The following is a 10020-nucleotide window of genomic DNA, read 5'->3' as shown; positions in this document are numbered from 1 at the left end:
AGAAGTATAAATCAGGCTTAAGATGCTCTTGGTGCAGATGTAGTTAGAGACACATTCTGCCACATTTACTCTGAAGTGCAAAGGCCAGGAGCCAACTCTGGGCTTGAAAGCATCCTACTGCTACAAACAAACACACTCGCTTTTCTAATCGTACTGCAACTGGAGTGTGTTACTGGTTATCAAACAGTCTCAACTTAATACTGATGGCCTACATGAGCAAACCATCAGTGAGAAGATTGACTATTTCTTTGTTGTGATTCTCAGCGCCTGCTAATGGGTCAGATTCAGCTTGAAATCAATGAAAAGTCGCCAGAATCAACACAAAGTTCTCTTTTAGAGGTTATAAGTCAGACCAGTTGTGAATTCAATTTGAAACATAATAGCATCTTTAATCACTTATGTGCAGACTGCCTCAACATGCCACGGGTTGCCATGTGTGACACAGACATAGTGCTGCATGGAAGGATGTGGGGCTGGTGTGACATCTTTGACATGAACGTTTGCAAAGAACGAGAATCGCATTCATCCACTTTTCTCAGAAAATCAAACTATAAATAGGAATGATGAGAAAACGGTTATGTAGATTTGGTGTCTTCTTGCATTAAAAAGGTTGTTGTTCAGCTGTCAGCTCCTATTTCTTGCTCATTATCTTCTCCGACATGTCCATTCCTTGACTTGGTGTATAGTGGAGTAAGTCAGACAGTGAACATGAGTCAGCAATCCATGCAGTCAGTGAGACAATCAGTGCTGATGATATTTAGATTATCAACATTACAGCTGATCAAATATCAGAGAAGCATGTTATACAAGGTACAATGTTGAAAATAGCACACTCTTCCAGGAAGGAGAAAAAACAAGTCATTTGATTGCATGTACTCTAGTTAATTATACACAAAGACAACCACTGACAGTGGTAAAACAGTTATTGGCTGTGCCTTGAATGAGGTGTGCACTTCCCTAACATCTCTGAAAACACAAGGGATTTTCTAGAGGACATCTGATCTAGGATTTGGAGCTTTGGAGCACATTCCTCGTCATGGAGACATGTAGGCTATAACTTCAAGTTGATTTACTGGACACATCTGTGTCATATGTGGCCTACTTAGGACCACCATGTCAACACAATTTAAAGGACTGGTTACTATAATTAAAACACAGTAAATACATATAATTAGGCTTCATTTTATACTCAGAATCCACAGGCTCTATATTCTCATGGTCTATATTTTCTTTTTGAACATTTTATTTATCCATTTATCTATTTATATAAAAATATAAAAGCAACATGGATAAGACAAACAAAGGGGGCTAGACAGTTGTATAAGCATAAAGGCCATATGACATTGATGACTGCTCGTAGCACTATGTTGTTCCTAGATGGTCTATATTTTCCATTGAGAAATATGAAAGGAGCACTGATATTAAGTATCTGTTATCACATTTTATATTCCTGTCTATGGCAGGGACACAGATTATAATATAGATTTATTTATTTTCTTTACATCTAAGACTAGATATTGACTGGGATTTTGGTCATGATAATAAAGCTTAAATGTTGTTTGTCTTGACCTATTGATTACATTTTATTTAGAAGGGGAACATTTAAACTTAATGATGTCAGCTACTTCATATTTAAACCCATTCTGAATGCAAGACATCTGATAATGTCAGCTGTCAGAGTTCCCTGAATGTTTAAAGATTTGGGGGGTATGGTAAGGATATGAAGGTAGGATTCATATATTTAAAGGTATATGTGAGGCTATGGAGGTGTATATTATAGTGTGTGCAAAGATAGATAACCTTTGTTGCAGTTAAGCATCAGCGAGCCGTGTGACAGTTCTCTGTTAAAAGCCACTGACTGGTTTGTGGTCAAACTTTAGTTGCAGCTACAGTGGAGACTAAATGCACACAAATAAGCAAAGGCCAACAATTGTTTTTAGTTGAGTTTTTAGGAAACCAGAGTATGATTATGATGTCTCCATAATGCAAAAAATATGTATGTATATATGTATGTGAGCCAAGATGGAACATGATGAAAAGAAGGAGCCTTCTGGCTAATTATTAAACTCTTTGCATAAGGAAAAAGTTTTAATGATTTGTTCATCATTCAGATTAATATATCAAACTTTGTGATGAACAAATGAAAGAACCAGGGATCTGTAGTACGAAACCTATGGTTGCGGTGGTCGTTCGCCGTCGCCTTGCAAGTACAATAGCTTGATGCAGTAACCGCGCTGACCCTAGCTGCTTAGATCACGTCGGGTTATGCCGCCACCCTTGGGGGGGCTCCAGCCTCCTCTCTGTAACCGGAGGAGGCAAAACCTCAGTTTCACATCTCTATGGCAACGCTTCCTCCCAGCACAGGTCTCTTGTCTGCAACTGCTGATGACACATACACACTCTGTCCCACACACAGACTGTTGAGAGCACGCGTCGAGCCTTGTGATATCTTAATATGCATATAGCCCTATGGTTAAATGTGCACGTTATATAAATACTGAGGTGCGCTCACATGCTGCCATCCTACCAACATTCCTCCACCCACATAACCACATTTAACTTAAAAACACTGGTTAGATTTTTATGCCTATAAACATGTGATAATGCACAAGATAAGTGGTGTGGGGTACAGTATAGTGAGGAATAATAATTTTGTTTCCCTGCAATAAGATTGTCACATGACAAACGGGAGTAGATGTGTCCTCATATTAAGCTTTATAGCTTCAGTATGCACCATCCTCTCCTTATTTCTAGTTAGTGTAGAATACCTTTTGAGAAAGGGATGATCACATTTGCCTTCTGCTGGGTACCAAACCATACTTTTATGGCACAGAGCAAATTGTGTCGATGCTACCGAATATTGAAAAATGTCTATCATTTGGTACCAAATTTCAATACCAAAGGAGTAAAACTCATCAGTGTCAGTGTGGTGCCAGTTAGCACCAGCATGCTGTCTAAAATGACACCCAGATTTTCCACCAGCTGCTTATCTGCACGGACAGTTAGGTGAACTGTACTGGCTGTTAGCAAGTCAGTGCAGCTAACCTGTATCTGCTCGTCGGTAAGTCAGTTCACCTCATCGTCCGCTGGGGTGGAAACTGTGGCGTGTCCTCTGCTCGCCACCGCAGGGGTAGACGGGAAAGAAACACACTGAAGTTGACTGTGGATTGTTGTCACACTGACACCATTTACCAGTACCATAAACGTCACCCACACAGTCATTTCCTTTTAGACTACATATTGCTGCCATACTATTTGTTATTTATGTTCCTATTGGCAGTTATGTATAGTTTTTATATAGTCAAATACTGCACAGATATTTAGTTCCTTCATTTTAGTCCAGCTATCCAGGTTGAGTAAAGTATTTTTGTTAAAATTGGTATTAAAAAAAAGAATCTTTCAGAAACCGGTATTGAAGTCAAAGTATCGTTATCGGTACAAGTATTGAAAATTTTACCCAGCCCTACATTTGTCTTGAGCTGCGTTAAGTAACTTTCAAAGGCGTATTGTGCAACTTCACGCTGTCCTCATGATGTAATTATTACGTCCAAAAGCCTGGAAAGTGTTAAGAGCTTATCTTCCCCTCTCAACCCCTATTTCCCTTCCTCCTGTTAAACTATATGACCTTTGACTTATTTCAGCCAACTACATCATTGTGGTTCTGCCTGTGTTGCAATTATGGTGTGACACCCTTTTTTTGCCTTGTGACTTTATGTGTGTGTGTGCTTGTTTGTCTTCTGAGTGAGCAGTGGCACTACACCCCAGGCGGAGGTGGACCTTTGCTCAGCCAGGCAGCCGGAAGGTAACTGATTTACAGCGTCCTAGGGGAACACACACACAGACACACTCACACTCCACCCACCTAAGGGCAGCTTCACAATAGCACCTATAAATAGAGAGTGAAGCAAGCAGCTAAATAAAGTGAGACAGGGGGAAGAAGTGGGTAAAGGCCATGGGTACACAGCCACCACACAGAGATGCATTGATTGAAATACTTTATATAAAATATTTCAAACTTTGCTTTGATGGCAGTCAATTCTGTGTGTGTGTGTGTGTGTGTGTGTGTGTGTTTCTCTGTGATGGAGCGTTATAAACATCCCACTGTGCTAATGAGTGGGCGTGTATTGTTTTTAGAAATGGACAGACAGTGCTCTTTTGTTTACGGTGAGGCCGTGATGACGCATGGTCAAATGTAATGGCCCTTCAGACCACACTTGGTTCAGGGAGTGTGTGAAATGTGTGTACTGGTGCATTCCTCTTGCATTCCTTCTGCATGTTTTAAGCTCATTACCTAAATTGTCTTTACTCTCCAGAGACTTAAAACTTACTGGAGATCCATCCCAGTGAGTGCATTTTTTGACATCTTGCGGTTTTTTTTTGTAGGCTTGGCTAAAGCAGCTGTGAACTTGTTGCATCTTATGTGTCCATGCTATATTTGCTTATGTTAATGCCCTGGGGGAGAAGTCATTGGTTCCTGAAGAAGACAATGGCGCAGTTTCAGGAGAGCCTTTCAGGAGGTTTGTTTTATTATGCAACCCCTCAGGGCCAGAAAAAACCCCAACTGTTTATAGTAGGAGCTATCACCTGCCTGTTACTGCCTGAAGGTTGTAAGAAAATTCTATTTATGAGAATGGCAAGGAGTGAAAGCATGATCAGTTCAGTGAGAGCATATTGGCAGAGGTGTTTGTATGCAAGTGCCCCAAGGTGAGGGGCAGTGAAAGACTCAGTCATTCAGCATTTGCATTTTTGCATTCCTCACATTCTTGTACCAGAGGATGGGTGGAGGAGAGGAAGGGTGTGTGTGTGTGTGGGGGGTGAGAAAGTCATATCAAAGTTAGATTCTCACTGTGGTGTTTGTACAATGATAAAAGTGACAACAATTTGTGGGGAGGCTCTGAGAAAAACCTTGTTTTCTTTTTGTTCGCGGGTATATGTGTGTGTTTGGTCAGTTAATCCTCCTGGACTGAGTAGAGTGTATGTATAGACGTAATTCCTCTTGCGTAAGAAACACTAGATACACTAGAACAACACTTGAAGCTAACGTCACTATCCAGTACTCTGTGCATTATGCTGGAAATTGTTTTGCCTGTGCTCTAATCCCTGAAAAATAAACTGAAGTTTGTGAATGACTTCAGTAGCGTAAACAGACTTGTTGCAGTGGTCGTCTCTGACTGCCTATACAATACTCGGAAAAGGTAATTGAATGGAAATGTGTTACTTATAACAAAGCTACCACTGAGCACTATGATACAATTTAATTGCGCTGTAACATTTTCTTGCAAATAAAGTACAGGCCATAAATGATTATTGATAACTCTAAATACTCTACAACACACACACTTTCTTGAATTTAAGTGACCAAGGGCTAACAACCATAGAGTTCTGCATTTGTCAAACTATTGCCTTTCTGCTTTACACAGTAGATCGACACTTTCATAGTTTTCCAAAGTGTAGATTTTAAATTGTAGTGTTAAAAATAGGTTTGTGTAGGAATCTTTGTCGTAGTTTATCTTAGAGTTAGCTTTTACCATTGTTATGGAAAGATAATCTCATATAGCAAACATGTTGAACATGTTAAACTGGTTATGAATTAGATGTACTTCTATAAAGGTCAGTAGATAAAAATACAACCTCAATAAATATGCAAGTCAGTAGTGACACTTTAATTTCAGTTAGCATCTTATGAGCTATTTGCTCTTGTTGGGAAGAAAAGTTTACCGTAAGTAATAGCAGCAATAAACCCCAAACTTCATGCTGGATCACTAAAGAAATCCATTTAGAGATGTTTGTCATTTTTACATTCTATTATTGAACATCATCAGACATAAAACAAACTCATTGACTTTACAGGGAAGCTGTTTCCAGAGAACAGCGGCAGAGCTAACTTTGGGGTTTGGCCTGCAGCAAAAACATCATCACTGAACCACGCCATAGTGAACCCTCTGTCTGTCTTGCTCTCTCAATTTCTCCTAAAGTCACTGTAACACACACCCACAGTTTCTGTGGAACATGTGATGCTCTGAGCTGAATCCAGTCAGAGAGTTAAACATTGACTGTCTCTGGCCTGAGATTTTATCATTGCGTTAAACAGCACACTTCCTGGAACTGGACTTCTCACATGTGGCTTTACTGTAGTTGTGTGTGGACACAAAATCATTTTTATAGCCCGTTTTCTGGGGGAAACCCAGAGTCTCGCCTCTTTCTATTAATTTGTCCTCAACTCCCGTTGTAAGGGTATAAATATCACGGTGTCTGTACATAAAACATCTCCGACTCAAACACACTCACCACAGTTGTTTTTGTGAACCTCTCTCTGTGTCACACCCTGGTAAACAAGATAGAGCATCTTAACCACTGGGGAAAAACAGGAAGTTTACTGACCTCAATCAGAGTGTGTGCATTGCATATCATCAGCGTGTATGGTTTCCCTGTGTGTTTTTGCCCACAGTATATTTGTTTACCGTATCGCTCAGTTCACATCTTGGTCTCCATAGTTGCAACTCTTTGAAATGTAGGCAGATCGTAGTGATGGAGAGGCCTATGGACTGCCTAAGGCACTGTGTCTGCACATAGAGAGGTCATGTCCTTCACTTCCTCATCTTGATGTTTTGAGCCAAAACACCACTTGAGTTTTGGGACTTTAGGGTTACTAGGTTTTTGAGAAGCTTGACATACCCATACCAATATTTGTATGAGGTGACACATAAGATCCGAATGAAATGACTCAACAGCAACTGATGTTGCCATTGTACAAGTTTAATTGCAGTGGCGCATTGAGCAGGGCTGTATGCTGACTTTTTGAAGAAAAAGTTTGCTCCTTTTATTGCTTGAGAATTAGAAATGTTGTAGTACAAACAGTAATTATTTAATAATTCAAATATCTTTAAGAATTCTGGTATTACGGTTTGCTGACAATCTGGCGATTTATATTCTTGATATAAAATTAAAAAAATGTTTTATCTATAAAATGTCAAATAGTTAAAAATACCCACAAGGGCAACTTGTCCATATTCCTTGTTTTATCCATAAACTGTATAATAAATAGTGGACGTAGCATCCGGGCCTGAAAAGTGAGGCCCAAAAACAATCGGTATTTGATTAGCACTGCCTAGTTTGATACTTTCCTCTTAGTTCTAAGATCTAAGTTTGGTTTAAGACACTTCCACGTTGTCTTCACTTCACAGACCTGGAAGCTCTGTCCATTATATATCTGTCAATGATCATAAACCTGAATTCTTTGTACTAGCCAGCAGGGGGTCGCAAAAAGAAGTCCGCTTGTAAACGACCCTACATTTTACTTGATTTATTAGTTCTTGCAGTGAAGTTATGCAAGTCACAGCATCAAATGATGGACCATTTAGAGTAAAACAGATATAAAGCAGGGTATGGCTTTAGGGCTACATTGGGATTGACAAGTAACTACCACGGCCACCGTCTCGTGGATCTCGTCCATCACTCTCTCCAAAAAAAGGAAACTGGCGACGGCCATAATGCCAAACTTGAAGCTTCAAAATGGTAGTCCACAAGCCAATGTGTGGTGTCAGGCTAGGTTCACCATTAGTTATATCTCACCATCAGTCCAAAGATACAGTCGTCTATCACATACAACAACAGAAATGAGCAAATCTTCTTATTTGCGATGCTGAAACCAAAGATTGCGTAGCATTTATTTTTAAAAAAGCCAATTAATAGATTTATCTATATAATATCCAATTAATCTTCTGTTAATGAAGCAATATATTGATTGACCAAGCCCTTTAGATCTAACTGTGACTGTTATACTGAGGTGAAAAACATAGCATAGGAAGGTTAGAGATTAAACGTGTTTCATTAACCTTGAGTTAATTTTGTCTGTACAAGCAATATCAAGTGAAATATTAAAACGAGGAAAGCATAAAACATTGACAGAAAAAGGGTAATAAGCTGTACTGATAGATTTTGCTCTGGTTAAACACAAAGTTAATACATTAACATTAAATTCTGCCAGATGTTTACAATAGTTGACTTTCAGATTTCTTAGAAGAGGACTTCCACTTGACCGCAGCATTAGTTGCGGGGAATTCCTTTTGCCACTTCTGATTGTATCTGTAAGACTTTCATTTGGAGTGCTAAAAGGATTCAACACTTAGTCGCTGTGACTCAGACTTTCTTGTAGGTTTGATTGATTTATTTATTTTTCACCATGAGGCCTTTTGCCCCCACTCACAAAAAAGGACATTTCTTTACTTGCTTTTTCAGCCACTTCAGGCTACAGTGAACATGTCTGTATCAGTGACTGTTGCAAGCAAGTATGTTAGAACTGATAAACATGAGTGGAAACGGTGAATCATACACTGTTGTTTTTAGACAACGTTCTCATTCATTTATGTTGCTCATATACGTCTGCTTGTTTCAGAATTGGCAGTTCACGTTTTCAGACTTTCCAGAATTAAAAAATGCCTGCCAGATGAATATTGTTGTGCAGGCAATATCCCTTCTCAGTGATTTCTAAAATTTTCTCCTGTAATTTGAGTGAAAGGGAAATTATTAGGTATCATAGAAACGAGAGGCAAAGGGAGTAGATGGTAAGAAAAGAATGAAAGTGAATGAAAGGTCAGTAAGGGCATTTTGCTTTGAGTGCTCTGTTCTTTCTGTTGTCTTATCTCGATTGACGGGGCAGCCGGGGCCTCTTTGTGTGTGTGTGACGTCTTCAGTGCATAGTCTGTCACATACAGACCAAAACCTGCTTTGTACTGTTTCCATTCTGTGTTAAATCAGCCACTTCCAACCCTTTCCTCTTTATTTACTGGTTCTTTAACTTTCTCACCTTCTTACTATATGAAAAGACACACACACACACACACACACAGAAATAGCTCCCAGACATCTCCCGCATTTTGTGGTTGCCCCCTCCCCTAACAGTCAGTTTGTTCTGTCCCCTTGTCCATCAGATGCAGTGTCCCAGCCGCTATCCAGACACCCCCAGCGAGGAGCAGAGGCACAGGAAATAAGAGACTTCAGAAAACAGCAGGTAAAACGTCTGTGTTTGTGTGTGTGAGAGAGAAAGACATGCCTGTATCCTTGTAATCTCTGGCCCACTTAACCTGTGATCGCGCTGTGTGTTTGTGTGTGTTGTGTTGTGGTGTGTTTGTGTTGTGTGTGGTGTGTGTGTGTGTGTGTGTTTGTGTTTGTGTGTGGTGTGTGTGTGTGTGTGTGTGTTGTTGTGTGTGTGTGTGTGTGTGTGCAAGTGGAGAGGAGAATGGAGCGCTGCGACTTGACTGCGAATCTGGAGATAGGCCCGTCCTACAGGCGGGAATGTGGTGGAAGTCAGCCAGCAATGCTTTACTTTCATGTCAGAGATCAGTGTACCACACCTGAGTAACACGCTCACTGATCCACCTTTGATGTATATATAGCCCCGTTTAGCTGTTGGAACAGTACAAAAAAAAATAGGTCCTGTGTTGGTTGTTGTTGCGTTGTTTTAATGAATTTTGTTGTCTTGCACCAACTGGCTACGCATTGATATAAAAATGACCAGCATATTTTGGTCCTTAATTTCTCTTTGTAGCTTTCTTGGCTCAGTTGACATTGTAATGTTTCCATCTGTTGAGTTTTACTTGCTGCAGGTGCATCCCATTTCCTGTCACCATGCTATTTGGTACCTTGTGCCATATTTAGCCAGACTTTGGGACTCTCTTATTAACAGTGTTGTCCTTAAGCAGAAATAATGTGCGGATAATACTGTATAGTATTGAATGGGTGTGTGTGTGTGTGATAGTGTATATGTTGTGTATAATAATGTATGTATGTATGTATGTATGTATGTATGTATTAATGTATGTTGTATGTATGGTATACTACTTATATATATCATATTAATACGTATAAATATCAATAAAATATAATATACGAATACAACTGATCATCCATAACAGTTCTGCCATCCCCATACGCAAAGAAACAGCAAGCACTGTGTTGCGACCATTTCTACAGAACCAGCCATTAAACTGTTTCAGCATCTTAAGCTACAAGTAGCATCGT

General features: G+C 39.7%; 1 protein-coding gene across 1 annotated transcript in view; it reads left to right on the top strand.

Annotated features, from left to right (window-relative positions):
• The first annotated feature begins 3783 nt into the window (after nucleotides 1-3783).
• Nucleotides 3784-10020, top strand: part of LOC118341966 (phosphatidylinositol 4,5-bisphosphate 3-kinase catalytic subunit beta isoform-like) — a 38032-nt gene continuing 31795 nt past the window's right edge. Inside the window, exons 1-2 of the mRNA XM_035680390.1 lie at nucleotides 3784-3802; nucleotides 8931-9010. The gene's annotated coding sequence lies outside the window, so the exon portion shown is untranslated. The remainder of the gene's footprint in view (nucleotides 3803-8930; nucleotides 9011-10020) is intronic.

This window comes from Morone saxatilis, unplaced genomic scaffold, assembly GCF_004916995.1.
Source record: "Morone saxatilis isolate NCDOM2014 unplaced genomic scaffold, NCSU_SB_2.0 Contig8, whole genome shotgun sequence".
NCBI classification, from domain to species: Eukaryota; Metazoa; Chordata; class Actinopteri; family Moronidae; genus Morone; species Morone saxatilis.
This window is presented reverse-complemented; position numbering and strand designations above follow the sequence as displayed.